General features: G+C 36.0%; 1 long non-coding RNA gene across 11 annotated transcripts; it reads left to right on the forward strand.

The window, feature by feature from the left end:
* Nucleotides 1-12,534: 12,534 nt before the first annotated feature.
* On the forward strand, nucleotides 12,535-18,070 carry LOC110784742 (uncharacterized). Of its 11 annotated transcripts, XR_008922800.1 has the most exons (8): nucleotides 12,536-12,729; nucleotides 14,134-14,284; nucleotides 15,126-15,409; nucleotides 15,492-15,554; nucleotides 16,008-16,121; nucleotides 16,306-16,828; nucleotides 16,906-17,017; nucleotides 17,715-18,070. It is a non-coding gene; the product is annotated as an uncharacterized lncRNA (long non-coding RNA). The 11 variants fall into 11 exon arrangements; XR_008922797.1 differs by having other exon boundaries at nucleotides 12,535-12,729; nucleotides 16,906-18,070; XR_008922796.1 differs by having other exon boundaries at nucleotides 16,306-17,017.
* The last annotated feature ends 6,297 nt before the right edge of the window (nucleotides 18,071-24,367 follow it).

The following is a 24,367-nucleotide window of genomic DNA, read 5'->3' on the forward strand; positions in this document are numbered from 1 at the left end:
GACTCCCGCGGCGATTAACTGAAAACTAGAGATGACTCCTAGCGATTAAATTTAAAAGGGAAAGGCGCCCCATCGGGGAGTGGAGATTGTTAACAACATGGTGTTTTTGGACGTTGTTTCTGACAGTTACTTGATGGCAAATGACTCTTCCAAGGAAATCACCTTTGAGATTCCAAGAAAGAAAGGTTTCAAGAGAAGCTACAACATCGACGAACAGTTTTACAATTGCCTTTATTCCCCGAATAAACTTATATAATCATTAATCAAGAGAACTTGTTGATGTTGATTGACGTAAAAATTCTCTTTGGAATAATTACCTCTCTTGAGAGGTGTATTTTGGGTTTTGATTTTGTATAATATGGTTATTAAAGAACCAGATAAGCAGAAATGACTCAAATACAACCATTTTTAGCACCCACACCGAATATGTCAGTATCAATAAAGTAAATGCCTTGTATTGATACTTCACAATTTTACGCTTATTATTTTTTTCTGAAGGAACCCAACAAGGGAAAGTTATATTACTAAATCAAAAGAAATTACATCCAGAATACTACTTGTACTTGGAAAATCCTCCTCCCACAAACGTCGCCCAAAGTCCTAAGGTTGGAAGTGGGCTAGATTATGAGCAAGCGAATTACCACTACACTTAACAAAATCAAAACAAACTTCAGCAAAATAAGAACAAAACTCCAGAATATCTTCAATGACTAACAGGAAGTCAGGAAGTAGCTTCGCCCCTTTGTACCACCACACAGAGCTTGAATCACCAACAAGCAGTCGCTCTCAACCATCAACCGACTGATACCCAACTCTTTACTCACCTCTAGACCTTCCAAAACAGCCTTAGAGCATCAATTGTAACGGTAACTCTTATTTTCCCCCTCTTAGTCTCTCTCCTCATCCACCTCAACATCACTCTTAATAAGAGTTAGCTACCAAAAAATACACGAAATATACTTACTCTTATATACTACCTCTTATGTAGCTTTTTCATATTTTTTATTTTATTTTTAATATAAAAATATCAAAAAGCAAGCATAAAAGCCCCACAATATTCCACTTCACCCCCTCTTATTTCTAAGTGTTATAACGGATGCAAAGAAAGATTAAATTAACGTAATTAAAGAACGCAGAGATTTAACGTGGTTCACTAACAATGTGTTAGCTACATCCACACGCAGAGGGGGGGAAAGTTTTATTGATCTTGAGGAATACAGATTACATAATACGGCTAGGTTATGACCTAAAGAGTTTATATAGTACTCTCTAGACCTAAAGAGTTTACAGAATACCGTGTTGGGACGTTGCAGTAAGGGGCTTGACCGATTCAAGGCATTATCTAACACTAAGAGCTACCTCTTATTTAGAGATGTCATAATCAACCTCTAAATAAGAGGGAGCTAAGAGTTATCACATTTTAGCTAAGAGCTAACTCTTAAGGAGAGATAAAAGCTAAGAGGGGGCTAAAAGATAGCTAGTATTGATGCTCTTAGCTTCTGCTATTATAGGCTCCCATTTCTCATTGTGTTGTACCGTAACACAGCCCAACAATGTTCCAGTAGCGTCCCTCACAACAGCTCCTATACCAGACCCAACATCCCCCAATTGTCCTGCATCCACATTCACTTTAATCCACCTCACAGGAGGTGGATTCCAACGAGTTGGGTGTTCAACGACACCCATTCCTGCAACCCTCTTCTCCCTCATCATCTCCTCTCAAGTCTCACTATACGTCTTTCTAGCATACTCAAACGTACTAGCAGGTTCATAAATTTCATTCACCATCACGAGCTTGTTACGAGCACCCCATATTTCCCAACAAAGAGTGAGGAAATGAGCCATATCCTCTTCATCAAGTTTATCAAAACCCATCTCCCATCAATCAAGCAAAGTACAACATCTAGCTGAAATTAGGTGTTCGAACTTACTTGCACTCCATATTTTGCTTGCTAGCTGACAATCACGTAGGGCATGAATAACATATTCTTCTCCTCTTTGAAAAACACCAAACTTAGCATCATAATCTCTGACCCTTCTACTAATACCACATCATGTTGGTAAGGCACCAATGCAAGCTCTCCACGCAAATAATTTAACTCTAGGGAGGACCTTACATTGCCATACCTTCTTCCATAGACTCCTGGGGTTTCACGGGGCTACTTCATCCATCTTCCAACCATCATGAGCCAGAGCACTATATGCCAATCTTACTGAGTACTCACCATCCCTCTCAAGGTCCCAACAGAGTACATCATCAGGAAACCTATTACTCAGTGGGATACTTAGTATCCTGTCACGTTCAAATGGTGCAAACAGTTGTGAAATAAGTTCAACATTCCAACAACCTGTCATAGGATTAATAAGGGTTTCCACCTCTAAATCCACACTCGAATCCCCTCGTGGTGACAAGACTTTGCGCGTTGGTTTACCAGGCACCCACGTATCAGACCACACGCGCACCCTCTCCCCATTACCAATTCGCCATCTGCACCCACGCCGCACAACCCACCTTGCCTCCCATATTCCCTGCCAAGTATAACTTAGCCGACCCCAACTCAGCCTCCATGAAAGACTTCCCTGGGTAATACCGTGCTTCCAGTAGTTGAATCTCGCTTGAGCCATTGCGACGTGCGTTTGGATTCTGGATTAGACTATCCCTATGTACCGTCCTTTGGGTACATAGGTCGAGCTGATCACCTGTGCTATAAGGCTTCCACGATTATTCACCAACCTCCATGCTTGTTTTCTAATCAAGGCCCAATTTAATAGCTTGAAATCGCGAAATCCTAGCCCTCCCTCCTCTCTTGGTCTACAAAGCTTCCTCCATGCCACCCAATGAATGTTTCTCTCTTCCTGTTTTTACTCCCACCAAAATTGAGCTACAAGGAACCGTAATTCATCACAAAAGACGATGGAAACTTAAAAACACTCATCGCATAGGTAGGGAGAGACTGGGGCACCACCTTTATCATAACCTCCCTACCCGCCTTAGAAAGCACTATCCCCTTCCAACCTAGCTTGTAGTTCCTTCCACAACTTTTCCTTCACCCCCTTCGTGATAACCTTTTTTGATCTTCCAACCGTAGTTGGCAGACCCAAGTACAGATCATGCACGTCCACCCCACGCACACCCAACTCAGCCGTTAACTCCCCTCTTCTCCTAAGTGGCACACCCCTACTGAATGAGACAATAGTCTTCTCAAGGTTTACTTTCTGCCCTGAAGACAATTCATATAGCTCAAGCACCCTCCTAATTGAGTCTGCATCCTAACTAGAAGCTTTAGAGAATATTATGCAATCGTATGCGAACCAGAGATGGTTAAATATAGGGGCACTGGCAGCGATACGAATTCCATGTAGCGCATTCCTCTCTTCAGCACTCCTGATTAAATTGGACAACACTTCATCGTATTAAATGGGTCCCCCTGTCGAATACCTCTTTCTAGTTTAAACTCTTCTGCAGGGCGTCCATTAACAAGAACCGAGAACGTAACTGAGCTCACACAATCCATAACCTGCTTGCTCCATTCATTATCAAAGTCGAATTTCATTAGAACCGATTCCAAGAAACACCATTCAATTCTATCAGAGGCCTTTGACATATCTAACTTCAAGGCCATACATCCATCAACCGTCTTCAAGTTCTTCATATAATGGAACAAATCAAAAGCCACAAGGATATTTTCAGTAATTAAGCGCCGACCCGGGTGTGAAAGCACTTTGATTTACCGATATTATGTTATCCAAGAAAACTTCTAATCTGTTTGCAAGAGTTTTAGAGACCAACTTGTACGTTACAAAGATAAATATGTCGAAAATCAGACATTTTTCCCGCTTTACTTTTTTCGGAATAAGAGCAATGTTCAGTAATAAAAATTGGTGTTTCTATCCCCCTCTTTGAGCCACAATACCCTAGAGCATTTTCTCTAGTAGGCTTCTTCGTGTTTAACTAGGCCTGCAATATCTCGTACCAAGCTACGGCACTGCTCCAGCTGGGTGTCCGTGAGAGCCCCTTTATTTAACTTTTTTAGCTGCTTTCTTTTTTTCTTTAAATCCCGAAAGGTCAAACCAAACTTCTCATCACTCCATCCTTTCAAATGAGAATCACACATCTCCAATTTACTCTCAAGATTATACCCACCCACCCAAGCATTATTGATAGTTCAGTAGGAACACTTGACAAGAGGGGGGTGAATTGTTTCTTGGGAACTTGAGTAAGTTTCTTGCGGAATTTAAACAATAAAGAGACTGAGAACAATGAGCGAAGAAAGATATAAAACGGAGGAACCTTCTTGACCCTAATCAAGAAGAACCTCACTACTCTTTTGTATTAATGCAATAACTCTATTACAAATACACTCTTTAACTCGAGTTCCTCTCGAACACGAGTTCCCCACAGCAATCCCCTTCGATTACTGTGCTACTCTTTCTCTCTCTGACTTAACTCTAAGTCGCTCCTTTTCTCTTTGACTTAACTCTAAGTCACTGTTTCTCTCTTTGACTAAACTCTTAGTCGCTCTTTCTCTCTTTGACTTAACTCTAAGTCACTCAAGGATCACTCAATCCTTAAACCCAAAATACAATTTGATATAAAATTCTAGTACGTAATAAAGCTTATAATAATAAGGAACTCAAGGAACACTCTATTTTGCCAACTGACTCTTTTAAAACGTTTAAGCTCTTTAAGATAGATTTTGTAGAAATCAGTTGTGTTTTGAAAAGCCAAAACTCTTCTCCTTTTATAGGAGAGTTTTACCTAAGGTTGGGTACCCATGTTCTCCTCAACTACCCACTAACAGTTACTGCTCAGTAACATGGGCATAGTTGGAGAGAAACAGGGAGACCAAATCAAAACACTAAATGCACGTTTAAATAGAAATACGTGGGAGAGTTTTAAGGATCATGGAAAATCTTTTGCTTGAGAAACAAGGAGAATGAAAACAGAATCCTATGTTTACATTTATTAATTAAATTCATTTTATTTATTAACAAAGATTTTCCAACTTAAAACTCTTTTATAATTACAGTTAATATATTTCAATTTAAAACGTACCAAAATACTTAGGTTCCTTTCGTTCCAAATTACGTATAAACAATATTAAATACTTACATAAATCCTAAACATAAACTCATATGTTGTAGTCTTCATGTTGCACCTTTAGAAGCTTCACTCGAAGTCTTCCCAATTTGTTCCTTCTCTGGAACATCGAGGATCCACATAATATATGAGGATCTCGCCTTAGGAACTCGCCTAAGGATCTCGCCTTTGTAACCTTGCTTAATGATTATATCTTCAATGTAGTATTTGACATGGATCAATTACTTGCTTATATTCCACGTTGCTTAGTTTATCCAACTCAGGATCTCCTTAACTTAGCATTATCCCTCTAAGGATCTCGGAACCTATTATGCAACATAACTTAACCAATTGTCAGGAGTTTGCTTTGTCATCATCAAAACTTTAGGGTCAACAATATTCCCCCTTTTTGGTGATGACAACAAAAGCAAACTTTCACTAAATGCAATAATAATCAATAAGCATAAATATAAAGCAATAAATTAAATAAAGTATTTTTATAAAAATTAATCTAAATTTCCTAAATGAAATTAAGGAAAATTGAAATTAATTTTAATAAACGAAAATAAAATTAAAAACGAGAAATAAAATTTTATAAACTTACATCGAGAAGAGAGTAGTGAGACGGACTCAAGTGATCAATTTAAGTTAAGTTTGCATTCATTTCCCCCTGTTGGCATTAACAAAAAGTAGAAAAATACAGTACTAATATATACCGATTATAGCGCCCTCCGATCAACGGTTGGCAAACTAAGTTAGCCTCAAAGTTAAGTTCCAACGTACTAAATTCGAATATAAAACATAATAATTAACAAGCCAAGTTTTTAGAGATACGATCTTTTAGGAGTTCCACGGAAATAAAAGAATAAAAATCCTATGTTTCCCAACAGAGGGTTACATACCAAAAAGAATATGAAAAATAAAATAAAAAATTCCAAAAAAATCAAAAGCGTAATGTAACACAAATGGATAGGATCAGGAAAGATGGCTTGGGTATGTAGCAAGTTTAGGTTGTTCCTTTTTCAACTGCATATAGATCCATATCCTTTCTCAATTTCTATTGCGTCTTTTTATTCTTCCACTTTCTCATCATCATTCTCATTATCATAATATATATCAACAAACAACAGAGAACTGTTCACCTTAGGAACCACGTTGTTAACCCTTTCATACTTTTTTTTTTTTTTTTTTTTTTTTTTTTTATATATAACAACGTCCCCTTAATATATACATCATAACCCATTCTTGTTCCCCCTGAGAACGTGCTGCTTCTTTTCTTTCATTCGGGTTTTTAAAAGCACCCCCACCACCCGACCTCCGCTGTATTTCGCGGGTCGGTGAAGCTCCCTCTTTTTTCGGGTGGTTCGAACTAGACAGAGAGGCGGGTGGCTACGGATCGGGGCTAGGGGTGTTGGTTGCTGTCGGTGGTGGTTAGGCGAGTCTGGTTCGTGGGTTACTGCCGCAGCTGTGCGAATATGTGTGTGTTCGCCGGCGAGGTTGCGTCGCCTTAGGGTCAGCGACAGCCACCAACGAACCGCGTTTCTTCGTGGGATATTTCTGGGTTTCCGGCGAGTGGACAGGCAGGACGACGAGCGAGACCGGCCGCTGGGTCAGCGTGGGTGGCCGTCGGTCATGGCTGGCCGAGTAGGGCCGCCGGTGGCCTTTTGGGTCCGGCCGCCGGTGGTGTTGGTGGTGATTTTCATTGTTAGGGTTTTTAATTTGGGGATTTTTTGAATTTTAGGGTTTGTGGTGGTGAAATTGATGAGTTTTGAATTTGTGGTGGATTTGGGTATGAGAGATCCATAGGTGTGATCCATTAGCTTTTAATTTTGGAAAAAATAAAATTTAATGGAAAAAATAAATAAAAATATGGATATATAAAAAGAAATAAAAATAATAAAAATAATTTGTGGAAAAATAAAAGATGGAAGAAAATTGTAACAAAAAGAATATATCCATGATCCTCCTATTTTAGTGGAACTGTTTTAATTACGTATCTCATATTGCTTGACTAATTAAATACATATTTTAATTTAAAATTTGTAGTTGTTCCTTAACAATGGTAAACTTCAGTTATGCTTTACGCACATGTATTTATAATGGTATATAGTAGTTATGCATAAATCTATAAAAGTAATACCTTGTGAGGAACTTTCCTGCTTACTTATCTCAGCTTGATCATCCCGATATCGAATCTCATTTTCCCGTGCTTCTCTCTGCTTGTTTACTTTGCAAGATTCTTGCAAAAACTTTCATTAGTTGTACGAAACAGTAAATTATCAAAGTAAATTTGTACAACTAGTGAGTCAGATCCTTTTGATTTTAAAAATAGAATTTTATCAATTCTTCCTCGTTTAAAATCATTTTGTAAAAGAAACTTGCATAATCTCTCGTACCACGATATAGGAGCCTGCTTTAACCCATAGAGAGCTTTGTCAGGCTTGTAGATGTGATTCGGAAATTCGTGATTCTCGAAACCTGGGGGTTGTTCCACATAGACGTCTTCTTCAAGAAAATCATTTAAGAAAGCACATTTGACGTCCATCTGATACAACTTAAATCCCATAAAGGCTTCCTGTTGATTGTAGCCTTCGACTACTAACCTTGCCTTGTTCCTGACGATCGTTGTATGTTCATCGAGCTTGTTCCTGAACACCCACATCGATCCTATGACCTTTTGATTCTTTGGTTTGGATTCCAGATGCCATACCTTGTTCCTTTGGAACTCGTTTAACTCATTTTGCTTGGCAGTGATCCAATCAGTATCTTTCAAAGATTCAGTGTGGTTCCTTGGCTCGATTATGGAGAGGAACGCATGAAAAGCACAGAAGTTCCTTAGTTGAGACCTTGTTTGAGTTCCTTTCCTAATATCCCTGATAATCAGATCCATTGGGTGAGAACTTTGATGTTTCCAGGGCTTAGGTTGAAATTGTGCCACTGGAACATCTAAGGTCTCCTCAGTTCCTTCTGTTTCCTGAGATCCTTGTTCCTCTGCATCATAGGTTTCTTGGTCTTCTTTAGGTTCCTCAGAATCATCATTTTCTGGTTCCTCGGGATTAGCATTTTCTGGTTCCTCGGGATCAGCATTTTCTGGTTCCTCAAGATTATCTGGTTCCTCAGGATCAGGGGCTCTTCTTCTAGGAACTTCTTGGTTAGTAGCAGCTTCTTGTGTTTGTGGATCTGCTATTCCATTTTGCTGTCTTCCAGGAGAGATTTCCTCATCATAATCTGTAAAACGAATTAAACCAATTTCGAAATCTTCTTGTTCCTGAATTTCCTCAACATTGTTAGCTTCATCAAGCATAATATATACATTTTTAACTCTTTCGAAAGAGTCTTTAAGAGAGGTATTCCTGACAGGCAACTTAAAGAATCTACCATGTACATCAGATTTAACATTATCGAGGTAGGTTGTGTGTTCTTTGCTAAGTTCCACTGCCTTGTCACTTTGAGCCTTTATTACGATAAGCTTTTTAAAATTGTCTAGAGTTTCTATCAATAATTCCACTAATTTAATTTTAGACAGAGATAGAAGAGTTGAGGACATTACTTCACTTGATGGATCTTGGGTTGATTCATCGATCTTTGCCATAAGACAAAGGTTTGCTGTTTCTTCTGGTTGATCCTCATCTTCTTCCGAGTCAGTGGCTTCTTCCCAAGCTTCGATCATTGCCTTCTTAAAGTTGGGCTTGGCAAAGGTGGATTTGTTGAATCTTTCCTTATATTGATCCTTTCCCTTGCCTTTCCCTTTTTCATTTTCCCACTGAGGGCAGTCTTTGATTTGATGGTCAGAATCACCGCACTTGAAACATCCTTGGTCAGACTTGGAACCGCTTAGTTTTCTCATTGAGTTCCTTCCTCTTAGATTTCCAGGTTTAGAGTTCCTGTAAAATCTTTTCATTCTTCTGACCAACGTAGCAACCTCATCTTCATCAGGTTCTGAGTCCTCCTGTTCCTCAGCCTTGAGAGCAAGGCCTCGGTTCTCAGGAACAGCTGCTCCTAGATGTAATTCGTGAGTCATCAAGGATCCCGCCAATTGTTCAATGTTGAATTTGGTGAAATCCTTTGTTTCGAACAATGCTGTGACCTTGGTTCTCCATCTATCATCCTGTGGCATGCTCCTTAGGATCTTCCTAACCTGTTCATCAGAGGGAATATTTCTTCCAAGAGAAACTAGTTCATTAGTGATATTAGTGAAACGAGTAAACATTTCTTGTATTGTTTCTCTTGGTTGCATTTCAAAACGTTCATACTTAGACATTAATAAATCAATTTTTGAACGTTTGACCTCATTAGTTCCTTCATGAGTTATTTGAAGGAGATCCCAGATTTGCTTTGCGCTCTTGCACCCCATAACTCTGTTATGTTCATGAGGTCCAAGGCCGCAATGCAAGATTTTCACAGCCATTGCGTTGATTTCAAATTTCTCAAAATCTTCCTTAGTAAAATCAGACATAGGTTTAGGAACTACCTCATTTTGAGCATTGGTCATTGTTACCTCGAAATCACCGACTTCTATGACTCGCCAGACTTGATAGTTCTCTGCCTTGATGTAGATCTCCATCCTGTTCTTCCAGTAGGTGTAGAATTTTCCGTTGAACATTGGAGGTCTTTGAGTGGAATAACCTTCCTCGAGTTTCTCGTAAGCGTTCATACTTTCCAGGAACTTTTTCTCAACAGGGTTTCCTGTATTTTTGTGAGATCCGGCTCTGATACCAACTGATAGTTCAGTAGGAACACTTGACAAGAGGGGGGGGGTGAATTGTTTCTTGGGAACTTGAGTAAGTTTCTTGCGGAATTTAAACAATAAAGAGACTGAGAACAATGAGCGAAGAAAGATATAAAACGGAGGAACCTTCTTGACCCTAATCAAGAAGAACCTCACTACTCTTTTGTATTAATGCAATAACTCTATTACAAATACACTCTTTAACTCGAGTTCCTCTCGAACACGAGTTCCCCACAGCAATCCCCTTCGATTACTGTGCTACTCTTTCTCTCTCTGACTTAACTCTAAGTCGCTCCTTTTCTCTTTGACTTAACTCTAAGTCACTGTTTCTCTCTTTGACTAAACTCTTAGTCGCTCTTTCTCTCTTTGACTTAACTCTAAGTCACTCAAGGATCACTCAATCCTTAAACCCAAAATACAATTTGATATAAAATTCTAGTACGTAATAAAGCTTATAATAATAAGGAACTCAAGGAACACTCTATTTTGCCAACTGACTCTTTTAAAACGTTTAAGCTCTTTAAGATAGATTTTGTAGAAATCAGTTGTGTTTTGAAAAGCCAAAACTCTTCTCCTTTTATAGGAGAGTTTTACCTAAGGTTGGGTACCCATGTTCTCCTCAACTACCCACTAACAGTTACTGCTCAGTAACATGGGCATAGTTGGAGAGAAACAGGGAGACCAAATCAAAACACCAAATGCACGTTTAAATAGAAATACGTGGGAGAGTTTTAAGGATCATGGAAAATCTTTTGCTTGAGAAACAAGGAGAATGAAAACAGAATCCTATGTTTACATTTATTAATTAAATTCATTTTATTTATTAACAAAGATTTTCCAACTTAAAACTCTTTTATAATTACAGTTAATATATTTCAATTTAAAACGTACCAAAATACTTAGGTTCCTTTCGTTCCAAATTACGTATAAACAATATTAAATACTTACATAAATCCTAAACATAAACTCATATGTTGTAGTCTTCATGTTGCACCTTTAGAAGCTTCACTCGAAGTCTTCCCAATTTGTTCCTTCTCTGGAACATCGAGGATCCACATAATATATGAGGATCTCGCCTTAGGAACTCGCCTAAGGATCTCGCCTTTGTAACCTTGCTTAATGATTATATCTTCAATGTAGTATTTGACATGGATCAATTACTTGCTTATATTCCACGTTGCTTAGTTTATCCAACTCAGGATCTCCTTAACTTAGCATTATCCCTCTAAGGATCTCGGAACCTATTATGCAACATAACTTAACCAATTGTCAGGAGTTTGCTTTGTCATCATCAAAACTTTAGGGTCAACAATTATTAATGATATTCTCGCATGATTCATCTGTAGTCTACATTTGGTCGAACCGAAATGGCTTGTCACTAAGGGCCTTCTTTACCTACTTCGACCAAATGGTCAATTTTATTGGAGCATGCTCAGACCATTAACGATCAAGATTCCACAAATGGCAGTCCGGAAACATACCCATCCAGCTATCGGTTGCCAGTGCTCTATCCAAGCAACATTCTATATTTTCCTCCTCAACACACCATTATCATAAGTGAAAGCATACCCCGTAAAAGGCACCTCTCGAAACCCACACACATCCACTGCCTCTCGAAAATTAGCCATTTGCCACTTCGCCCTATCATTACCTCCTTACTTCTCCGACTAATATAATATTTCATTAAAGTCGCCAATGCACACCCAAGGAAGCTGCGACAACTATGCGGCAAGGTCCGCAAGAAGTTTCCATGAAAGGTATCTATATTGCGCTTTTGGTACTCACATATTATGTGTTGGTATTAAAGATAGTTTATTTGAGCCACTATAGACTTAAACTTCCTCGTATCTCCCCCACCCCATTGACATCCCTAGTTGCATATAATCAGTTAGTGTTAGGTTATGATACATATAACTGAATATAAATCATGCGGAAAAATTATAAAGCCAGGAATCCAAATTAATTGCCACATAATAATTAGCATAATTATGATGCATACTCTTTGTAGCGTGCCCTCCCTTGCTGCGCCCGAACCGACCAAGAACAAGTCTTTAGGACTCCAAGTGTCGTCCCTCCGTAGAAAGTCCACAGCACGTCCGGATCCGCCTTAAGCTTGACTAACTAGAATCGCCATTAAGGTACTACAAATTTTCGGCAATATGGGGCAAAAAGATGACTGAATTTTTGCTTAAAAATTCTCTCTTTGTGAATACTTAAAACTCGTTATAAATTGTGAGCATTAATCACATATTTATAGGCTATGGAAAAAGTAACCGAATCCTACTAGGAAACGAATTAATTAACTAGAATCTAATTAAAACTCTATTAATTAATTTATCCATTAGGAACAGAAATTTAATCATTAAACGAATCCTACACGATATAGGTTTCGTACGAAAGCACAAACACTCACACGAGCATGACCCGCATTCGCGCAGGCCATGCCCGCGCACAGCCTACGCAGCCGCTCAGCCCACGCGAGCTACGAAGCCCACGCGAGCTACGCTGCCCATGCATTCACTACTACAAAAGGCGTGTTTTCTAGACGTCTTGGGCTCGACGCCTGCAATGCAGCGTTGGAGTAAGATTTTCGTTTCCGTGTTTTCTCGACGCCCTTGGGTGTCGAACTAATTGTAGTCACCTTTTAGCGTCGAGGGATATAGCAAAATGTCACGTGCAAAGCACATGGTCTCAATTAGCAGGCTCTGTGTTACATTTTGGGAAAAAAAAACCGTCCCCACCCCCTTCTTTCTCTCTCTTAATCGTCTTCTGCTCTCAACCTCAACCTCAACCTCAACCCTTGCCTCTTCTACTCTCTCACTTCTCATCCTTGAAATTTCTAGATCTACTCCAGGCTTGAAGATTCTGCCCCAATTTCAAGAAATACGACAAAATATGAACGAAATTTAAAGACTTTGAGGTATTAATTTGTCTCTGATTTTTGAATTTGTAGATATTCAGGTTCTTGCCTCAAGTTGAAATTTTTGTTCGATTCTGTGAATTTAATTGTCCGTTTTCTATCAATTCTTTCTCCTGACTTCATATTCGATTCGATTAATGTATGTTTTGATCTGGGTACATTTAGGTTTTCTACACTTACTATTTTTTTTTTGTCGTTATCTTTTACTAATATGGATTTCTCCCATTTGTGTTCATTCGAATGATATGTCCAATTAGGGTTCTCAATTTTTTTCCCATTTCGATCAATTTAAGCATAGGAAATTTGGGAAAGAAAATGTTGTGTAGATTCGAACTTGAAACCCTCCACTTGCCGGTTAGTTTAGGGATGAAATCTTGCTTGAATTTGTATGTGATTTGACTCAGGGACCGTTTTTTTAGTTTCAAGGTTTACCAGGATAACTAGAAGATAGTTTCTCCTTCACACTGTCTCCTTTATTGATTCAGGTCTTACCAATTTCACCATCTCTGTCTCATGAAGATAGGCTAGCACCAGATTTTTTTTTTGCTTAAATGCTTATGGTATCTCATACTTTAAGACCTTTCCTGACGTGGAGATACGTTTAGACCTTTCTCGGCTCTAATAAACAAATTAACTTTTAGTGGATGAAGGGGGGTCAAAGGCTCGAAGCACACACTATAAATTTTTCATATGCTGTTAAAATCATTTGGAAAGGCATTAAAACAGTTTGTCGGTATGCGTTTGATTGGGCTGGATGATGTTGATGTGCAGATTTAGTTGTAAACTTATTTTAATTTTAGTGCAATTATATGGAGCGCCTTATCTTGAATTTCATTGACTGTTTTCTGAGGTTATCGTAAAAAAACTCAGTTTGCAGCTGCAGATATTTACCGTGCCCTGTTTTTCTTCACTCCACGTGAAGCTGTTTAGAACTGTATTCTGGGCTTTAGGTAATCACTTTTGGCTCTTAGATTAATGTCACTGATTAAGTTCCTATGATTATTGTGGTTCTTGGGGTACTTGATGATTAGTGGCTTTTGGGATTTTGGGTGTTTCAAAGACTTAGTTAATCACTCTTTAAGTTTTTCTTTAGGTTGGAGTTTCTTTCAAATCTTATTGAATCCATGCTTATTTTTCATTAGTTATCATATCTGGTGAATTACATTTCACAAGATATGCTAATATGTTTATTGATTACATTGCTAAAAAATAGCCTGGTTGAATTTTCATTAGTTAAATTTGGTGACTCAGTGAGCAATGTGCAAGTTATGAATGTATATATTCTGGTGTCCTACAGTATATGTGAAGTGTTGGCTACTATATTTTTACTATATCCTAGCGTTAATCCTTAATCCTGACTAGGACAAGGCCCCTTGCTTATGTTTTATTTATTTAATATTCAAGGTTGTTTAGCGACTGCAATGGAGGATATGCAGCAGCTATAAATTTGCAAATAGAGAGAAGGCTAAAGCTGCAAACTTAATCCCTCCGTCTGCGGATCTACTCATGGATTTACATGTTTGGACACCAAATATATAGGTTGTATCAATTACAGGTTGTTTTCCGCCCCCTCTCTTGCTCTCTTACCTTTATTGTTTCAATTATTCACTTACCTTGCGGCTTTTATCAAATTTTGTTTATTATTTGTAAAATTTATAGGATATACTACGTATTATTTGCAGGATTTAATTTTCTCTTTAAAGCCTTTCATTGTAGTTTAGGGTTTCAATTCTTTGATAATGATTGGTGTTTTGGATTGTAACTTTTTCTACACTTTTTCAAAATTTGAAATTGAATTATGTTGAAGTATCGGCTCTTCATTTGCAAGATTTTAAGTCTCACATCATGATGTCTCCCCTCTTTTTGAATTTCGATTATGTGTAGGTTAAGAAAATTTATCTTTAGATATTTGGCTAATGTATGCAACACAACTGAATGGAACTTTACAAAACAAAACTAAACTGGACTTTATAAAACGGAACAGAATAGTATGGAACTAAGCAGAACACTTTTGATAGAACCGGAGTTTAAGAAACAGAACTGAACTTTACGAAATAGAACAGAACTGACCTTTATGAAACAGAACACAATGCTTTAAAGCGCCTCAAGCCCTTCAACTGTACCTTTTGACATGCTAAAAATGTTCCTGGGCAAGTCAAAATATGATCTATTTCTGGTCATTGCTTGTCGCATATGCAATTGCTTACTTATGTTTAAATTTGGATCTCTTTAGTTGAGCCATAATTTTATTTTTGTGTATTCCTCTATTTATATGAAGTTAGGTCCCACTTTAGGTCGTGGTACAATTGGTTTAAACATCAAATAATTTAATTCGTTTTTCTAGTTCTGAAATTTACAGTGAACTTACTTCTTCTTTTTTTCTTTTTTTTTTACAGAGGGCGGTGAACTTACTTATTGAACTGACTTTGAATGCATATATGGCTGATATAATTTCATTGACTTTTCAATCTTTGTGGAAATGATCTTTAAGTTAAGTGACCGTGGTTCTTTATGCTAATATAGGACAGGGATCTCGATCATTACACTATAACAATCTGGTTCTTTTTGCTAATGTAAGATGTTGCTTGTTGTAGCCATTAAATTGTTCCCAAGTTTGGCCCAGAAGAACTTCTCTTGCTTTTCCCACAAGGATGTGAATTAATACAAGGAGACAAAGGTGGTATGTACTCATTCCAGCCTTTTTATAATCTATGCATTTTATTTTTCGGTGTATAAATGTAACTCAAGAGCTGGTGTTGCAGACCATCCTCCCATGGACACACAACTGAGATTGATTTGTCTCTTAATCAAGCCAGACCCATCTGGTAATAAAGTTTCAAATTTCAATCGCTCACTTTAAGTCTTTAACCAAAAGAATTTGAAATAAGTCAATAACACTAATATCCTAAAATCTTCTTATAGTAGTATGCTTTTTTGAAGTAGCTGGATTGACATTAGAATGGATAGTTGGAAGATATGGATGAGATGTAGAAGTTGTAGAGTTGTTCAACGTTCTGTTGTTAAGTGAGATCAACAACTCTATAAGTTATGAAGTGTGTAAAACTGATTATCTATATTTTGGTGTTTGTTGTTCTTCATTTCCATTATTTTGTGGGTTTCTTGAGTTGATTCGCGAATATGACAACAAAGAAATTGAAATATGTAGCCGTAGAGTCTCCTTGAACCTTGATCACAGCATTCAACTAGCTCATATGATCTAAATCATTTTCTTTTACATCAAATCCATCTCTCGTAATTTCTGTCACCTCTTTTTGCAGCTTTTCATAATTTGTGGATGTTGCAGCACTCTGTCATTGCCAATTACCGTAAGGTTAAAGTGTCTCAGTCCCAACTGGTAAACATATCCTGCGTTGGAGGATCAAATTAGCCAGGTACCAAATAGAAATTTTCTTACTACACTAAATGCGTACCTCTCTCTCCTCTCTCCTCTCTCCTCTGTCATTTTCATTTCTTACTTTTTCTGTAATAATTCCATGGTCCTCCCATGAGCTAAATATTTGTTGTTCTTTTAATTTACCCCGCTGTCTGCCTGTTGTGGTAACCATATGTAGATAGTTTGTTCTGCTCCAGGTGCAGTAATATTGAATTTGGGATTAAAAAAACATTGATACCTGAAGCCAGCCTATATAGTCTTGGGAGTGTGTATACTGCATGACTTTCATACTGGCCAGGTCTTCTTTGCTGCAATACACCAATTCCACATTAGTATGACTTCACCAGGCATTTTCTTGAACTATCTATTTGACTGACACGGGATATTTTGATTGATTATATGGGTAGGTTCAGTTGTGTTGCTTGTGAGACACTACAGTACGTCAATCTAACTAGTTTTGTAGTTGGCTACACAACTACTGCACCAAAGAGTATGGTGTAAGACCTTCTGTATAATGAGCTCAACCTTTTACATTAATAGTTGGTTAATGAAATTAAGTGAAACTGAGTAAAGTTTATGACTCAAAATATTTGTCTCCAATACCAAACTTCCATGAGCTAACATGGTTGTCAACTATTGCCGCAATCATGTCTTTCGCGTATTCTACAATCGGTATAGGACTAGCACTCGATAGCATTCTCTCTGGTAATTTCTCTGCCCCTACCCTGCTGTTTTGTTAGCATTATTTATGTATTTAAGAGAAAATTGACTCGATTGTGTAGGGAATGGAGGGAGGACAGCCTTAACAGGAATAGAGATAAGTTTGGGTACATCAGCTGCTGAGAAAACACGGAGGATGTTAAGATCGATTTGAGACATTGCATTTGCTTACAGGTTTTCTCAAATCCTTGTTGACATACAAGTAATTATATTTCCTTGATGAACTTCAATTGTGTTTCGAGATTACATTTCAAATGGAAACTACTGTCTGGATCACATTTTAAAAGGAAGCTACTCATTTTTTTGTGAAGACAGAGTGTCCCATAAGATTAGGCAGCAAATTAGTGTTTAGCTTAAATTCACTGAGGCTAACTGGGACATGTATATTTGTGATGTTAGTAAGGAAGGAGAAGGAAGGAGAATGCAGAAAAGTAGAGGAGGAATAAGGAAGGAAAAAATTGTGTGAGCAGTTGGTTTCCTCTCTTCTCACTTATTCCTTTGTAATTTCTATTTTATGTTAAGCTTGCCACCAACCTGATTAATAGGTGTATTGCTACAATAACAAGAGAACTAATAATTGCGCTTAAGATGTCGACGAAAAAGATTTAGAGTAATATGTAGTACATATTTTAAAGATGCTGACTAAAGTTGAGTGTCCTACTTCTTAATGTGTTGTTTATGTGACTCTGTTTGAATTTTCTTTCTCAAATGACAAGACTAATTTTCTTCTCCATGTTCTCTAATATATTTGTTTTATTAGAAAAAGAACAGAGGCTGCAAGTATAACACTACTAATATAATGCACACAATTCTGGTAAGTTTATTAATTTGTCAGCCTTGCTAATCTCGTCTTGTGTCCAAGTGATTTCAGCCCACCCATAAAGTCTTCAAGTGATTTTAGCATGTGACATGGAGGATATTCGGTGGCTCCAAATTTACAAATCGTGAGATGACAAGAAGCTCCAAAATTGGATATTTTAATGTAAATTATGTAGCTTATGAGCCTTTATAAATAATTGTATTAGTATATAGTACATCCTACTATCCTAGCTATTTAGTTTTTCTAGGTTTCAGTTCTTAGGTTTGATTTATAATATTTTGTAATATTTGGTTAGGATTTCGGTTAGTGATATAGATGGGTGTATTTTTGGATTCTGGTTAGTACCATACATGTACGTACTATGAATTTTAACTACTTAAGTTTTTATACGTTAATTTTATTGATAATTGAAGATCAATTATTCAAAATTTGGGTTTCAGTGATCTTGTGTTGTTTTTTATTTTAAATTTATATATATATATATATATATATATATATATATATATATATATATATATATATATAATACGTGAGAAAAAAAATCTAATAAAAATAATTCTAGACGCTTTTAGGCGTCGAGAACATAAATTTCTGGTCGCGGGAAGAAAATATTGTCCACACTGAAATTTAATATCTAGACGCATAAAGGCGTCGAGAAGGTCGACGCTGAACAGAAAATATGGTCAACAAAAGGCATCTAGATTCTCGACGCAGGAAGGCGTCGAGAATTCTCGACTGTAATTTTGTCGACGCTTTCTGAAAGCGTCGAGGAGGAATTTCTAGACGCCTTTAAGCGACGCAAAATGGTGAAAAAAGCATCCATAAAAGGCAGAATTTGTAGTAGTGATTGTGCTCGCAGCCAACTCACAGCCACAGCCTGTTGGGCCTGGCCTTGCGCTGGGCCTGACGTGGCCTTGGCTGTTTGTGTGGTGTGCGGGCTTGCTGGACACGGGCCTGGCTTCGTGCAGGGCCTTCATCTAGCAAGCTCGTCCGATGCTAATTCGTACGACGCGCTTTCGATTAATTTCCCGATTTCGGAATTCATTTCCGATACGAACAATATTTAACATTTCCGATTCCGGAATTAATTTCCGTTTCGAACGAATATTTAATATTTCCGTTTCCGGAATTATTTTCCGATTCCGATAATATTTCCGATTCCGACAATATTTCCGTTTCCGGCAATATTTCAGATTCCGGCAATATTTCCATTTCCGATAATATTTTCCGATACGTACCATGTTTCCGTTTCCGGCAACATCTACGACTTGGGTAATATTTATATTTCCGATACGATCCATATTTCCGTTTCCGGCAATATCATCGTTTCCGGAGTATTCATTTATTTGCCTTTGACGATCTCAGCTCCCACTGAAACCAAGATCCGTCGATTCCGAATATCCATAGATGGAGTATTTAATGCCATTAAATACTTGATCCGTTTACGTACTATTTGTGTGAAACCACGGGTTCAGTCAAGAGTAAGTTGTGGATTAATAACATTAATCCACTTGAACTGAAGAGGCCTCTAGTTAGGCATACAGTTCACTTGATCTCACTGAATTATTAACTTGTATAATTAATACTGAACCGCATTTATTAGACTTACCACTACAAGAAATTGTACTATTAACGACGAGAAATCCCGTCGCGAAAGGCCAATAATCGTTGATTAACGACGGGATTTCCTGTCGCGAACCCGTCATAAAAGGGGGCCGTCGTTAATAGAAATCCCGTCGTAAATCCATCGTAAACCCGTCGTAAAAGACATTTGCGACGGTTATTCCCGTCATTGTTTGGTTGTTAGCCCCGTCGCAAAAGGCTTTTGCGACGGAAATTTTGACCCGTCGTAATTAGGTTGTCGTTAAAGATACAAATTCTTGTAGTGTACCATTAAATGCATACTTGGACCAAGGGCATTATTTCCTCTAGTTAGTTATATCATAACTAGATTTAAACCCGTGCGATGCAAGGATTATATTAAATTCTTAAGTTAAAATAAAATTCGTACGAAGTATATATATAATAACTGCTATATTTTATATTAAATTAGATTAATGTCTGATTTTGGATTGAATTTCATTTTAGATTTAACTCGACTTTTTTAGTTCATAAATAATTTTGAAATCTTATTTTTCATTGGACATAACCATTAGATTTTCTATGTGGCCCTCTAATATTGGATTAGTGTTGGATTTTGGATTGAATTTTATTTTAGATTAGTGTTTGATTTTGGATTTAATTTACTTTTAGATTTATTTTTAATTATTAGAGTGTTTGATTTTGTATGGAGTTGTATATATTAGTAATTAATTAGTTAAAATATCTACGTGACACCTAATTAATTATCTACGTGACAGTCGTTTTTTTAAATTAAAAAATAAAATAGAAATCTTATTTTTCATTGACCGAAATCATTAGATTTCCTATGTGGCACTCTAATAGCTCAGCAAGTATCAACGCGCGGATGGTGCAGGGGCCTGCACGTAGATCTACGTGCACCTGCACCAAAACGCAAAAATATCAAAAGAAAACGCAAAAAAGAAAAAATACGAAAAAGAACATAAGAAACTAAACAGAAAGAACATAATAGAGTAAACGAAAAGAACATTAACCAAAACCTGAAAATAACACTAATGTTAAAAAACTAAAGAAAATGTACAAAAATGAAAATAACATATTCTCTCTTCTGATACACTATAAAAAGAACAACTATTTTACAAAAAGAACATCATGTGAAAAATGCAACAAAAAAAAACATATTATTGATAATATTAAAAAAATTAAAAAACAGTAAAAAAGTTAAAAAGAACACAAAATAATTAAAAAAAGAACAAAAACTTTTTTCGAAAACACAAAGAACAAAATCAAAAGAAAAATAAAATAACAAAAACTCAAAAAAAAAATTAAAAAACGACAACAAAAACAAGAACAAAAGAACAAAACACATAAAAAGAACAACATTTTCTTTTTCTTTATCAAACAAAAGAACAGAATGAAAGGGACGAAAAGAACAACAAATCTATGTTCTTTTTATTAGTTGTATTTGTTCTTTTCAAACCACTTAGTGTTCTAATTAAAAAGACGAAAACGACGATATTTTGATGCACTTAAAACTAGATCTATATTTTTATTTAAATCCATTTTTGTTCTTATCCCACGCATCAGGTCTATGTTCTTTTATTAAGTGTTATTTGTTCTATTCAAACGATTTTATGTTCTAATTAAAAAGACGAAACGACGATTTTTTGATGCACTTAAAACTAAATCTATAATTTTTTTTTAAAGTATTTTTGATCTTTTACCACGAATCAAACTATGTTCTTTTTAAAGTGTTATGTGTTCTTTTCAAACCATTATATGTTCTTTTTTTTAACAATCTATGTACGCTGATATGAAAGAAAAAACTATGTTGATGACATAATAAAAGTAAAATTGTGAAAAGAACATTACACTTTGAAAAGAACATTAGAGGAAAGAACAAGGAAACGTACCTTAAACACTTGATCAATATTTATCAAGAGCATCAATATCTTTTAATAAATCTTCAAAAACTGATCTCAATCCTCGGAAAATATTATGCTCTCCAGAGATTCTCTTGTTTCGAAAACTAGCCAAAGTGAACTAGTGTTTTTCTTAATTCACTCATTTTCAACAAAGGAGAAACATTCAGAAGGAATTTTAGAGAGAGAATAAGGAGAAAATATGTTTTTACTCTTTCACTCACCATCCCACTCTTTCTCTCTCAAAAAATCTCTCTTATGCTGAGAGAATATAAATCCTCCTCCTCTTTCTCTCTCTAAATGGTTATGATTCATAAGTACAATTATTATATATATAGTTGCTGAAAAATAGAAAATGAAAAAAATAGGAAGTAGAATCAAAGAAGAACAGAGAAGGAGAAAGAAAAAAATTCTTAAAGAGTGCATAATGAGAACTATGCACGTGTTTTTATTTTGTTCTTTTAACAGAATATTATAAAAAGAACAAATGAAAAGACTAAAAGAATAAATAGAGAGACTAAAAGAAAAGGTCAAGTACCTTGTCCAACAATAATATATGATTTGGAATCATCATTGTCATCATTCTGTTATGAATTATCAAGCACATTATTCATAATATCTGAAAAAATAATAGGTTAACATGTATAAAACGAAGAAAAAGAACGCAATCAAGAGAACAAAGGATAAATAAAAAGTAACAAGAAAAATAACACAATAAAATAAAAATAACAAGTTATGAAACGCAAATGAAATTGAAAATAATAAAAAAGAAGAACACAATAGAATGAAAGAACAAATTATGAAACGCAAATGGTCTATTTTTCTACTATAATGACACTATTCTTTTAATACGAGCATAAATAAACTGTTCTTTTAATACGAGCATATGTTCTTTTAATACGTAAAACTGTTCTTTTCTGGAAAAAAAATCGTAATTACATAATCAAAATCTTCAAAATCAACAATTTCAACGAAATCAACGTGTTGTTATATAATTTGATTCATTAAAATCATCAAAACCATCAAAACTCGATTATTACAAAAGAAAAATCATCAAAATAATCAAAATAATCAAACACACGATTATTAATTACAAAATCAAAATCATCAAAACATAGAATTTAATATTACAAATTTGAAAAATTACCTACCAAAATCTGACTATCAGCTGCAGAATTCAGATCTGAAGAAGAAGAAGAATCGATTTAATTTGATGCTGAAGCAGAAAAATCAACGAATTTTTGGGAATTTTCACTACTTTCTCTCTCTAAGAACCATTTTAGAAAACCTAGTTCATACTTTATCTCTCCCCTTCACAATTTGAGTTCAAAACATAAAATCTAGAAGAATATACTTCCTCCGATTCTTTATAGTTGCAACATACCCCTCTACACGGTATTTAAGAAAGTGGTACTTGAGTGGGGCCACAACCACTTTAGTCACATTACTTACTTTATCTTATGTGTAAAATTGTAAATTTGGGTAAAAAATATTTCCATTTTAGGTGTGTTGCAACTATTGTGACATTTCCATTTTAGGGAAGTGTTGCAACTATGTAGAAATGGAGGAAGTATATCGCAAGAAGAAAGCAAATCGAATAAAAACGCGAAAACAGAGCCTTAATGTTCTTTTGTTCAAGGAAAATGATCTTTTGTTCCCGGAACTTAATGAAACACGCGCGTTTTATGTGTTTTTTTATGTCGTTTTGTTCCCGGTGTACCTAGAGCACGGTGCACACGCCTGCACCATCAAATTTGGGAGCAAACATGCCCACTTTAATTATATATATATATTAGATTAGATTAATTAAAATACTCTGTAAAAGATAAAAGTCGAAAGCATGGTCTAGAAAGATGGCAAGACTGTGTAAGATGCTCGGCCTATTAACTAGAGTATTCAGCCTTTTGTTTTGATAGTGACAAAACAGTTCCGCTTAATTAATTCAGTTTAAGGTTTGTACGGATAATTTGTTTCTCCCCTACCAAAGATAGTGCTTATAACTGTTCATTATCCAACAGTCCCAACCTTTCTATTTTAGGAAAAGAATACTTTCTATATTTAGTTAGATGAAGATAGTAGATAACATGAAATCTGAGAACGAGTTTTGATTGGTTCTTATTTCCTCCGATCCCTCCTCTCCTTCCTCTACAAGTAACCCAAAGATCTCCATTTATCACTTCATCTCCATCTTTTTGTACTCATCTCCACATATCTTTGCTTCTCATCTCCCTCACTTCTCCTGTCACTTACTACTTTTTACACCCTTTTCTGTTTTTTATAACAAAAATAAGTTGAATATTTCTTGATTAATTGAGAATCATGCATTAACATAAACATTATAAAGTCTACAATTGGGTGGCCGAAATAAGTACGCAACGAATTGAGCTCAACAACAATCTCAAGTGAAAACTGATTAAACTTATTGTGAAAGGTGCGTAAAGTGTTGTTCTTGTTTGATGGTTAATTAAGTAGGTTTTCAATGGATTCCTGAAAAAAAAAGAGTTAATTAGAATTAATGGACATTAACTTACTTAAGTATCATGTCGATCTAATGAAAATTTTACATTGAAGTTTTGTTGGGAAATCTGCTACATTACGGCTTGTTGGTTTCACTGAACACCAATTAATACGATAAAAAGTGTAATTTTAGTTAAGTTAGAGTAGCTTTTCATTTGTCAACATCAGATTAATTATAAGAGATGGACTTCAATTAGTGATCATTAGGATAATTAAATATTTTAGTTGCTAAATAAAAGGTATGATGAATTTTTGGTTAACTATTACGGGAAATTATTGTTTTTGTCCCTTGGTTCAGATGAGTTCTTTCCGTACGAATATATTTCGTTCCATCGATTCACCTTAAAATAGACCGTGCAATCTTGATGCATGAACTGATTAATTTCCCAAGTGTTCCATAATTTTGGTATATTACTGTTTATATTTTGGTATGTACTAATCGAGTTTATTTACGCTTCGAAGCTCTCAAGTGATCAAGCTCATCGTTTTTTCATTCTTCGCCGGTTCTTCAAGCTTTTTTTAGGAGCGTTTTAATTAGGAGTTACATCACGAAAGGTACGTATGACACTTAAGTAGGTTTTTTTTAATGAAAAAATGAGTTAGAATTAATTGGCGTTAATTGGAATTAATTAACGTAATTATCATATTTTAATGCAAATTCTAATAAATGAAGTATAATGGTAC

Source organism: Spinacia oleracea, chromosome 6 (assembly GCF_020520425.1).
Source record: "Spinacia oleracea cultivar Varoflay chromosome 6, BTI_SOV_V1, whole genome shotgun sequence".
Taxonomy (NCBI): Eukaryota; Viridiplantae; Streptophyta; class Magnoliopsida; order Caryophyllales; family Amaranthaceae; genus Spinacia; species Spinacia oleracea.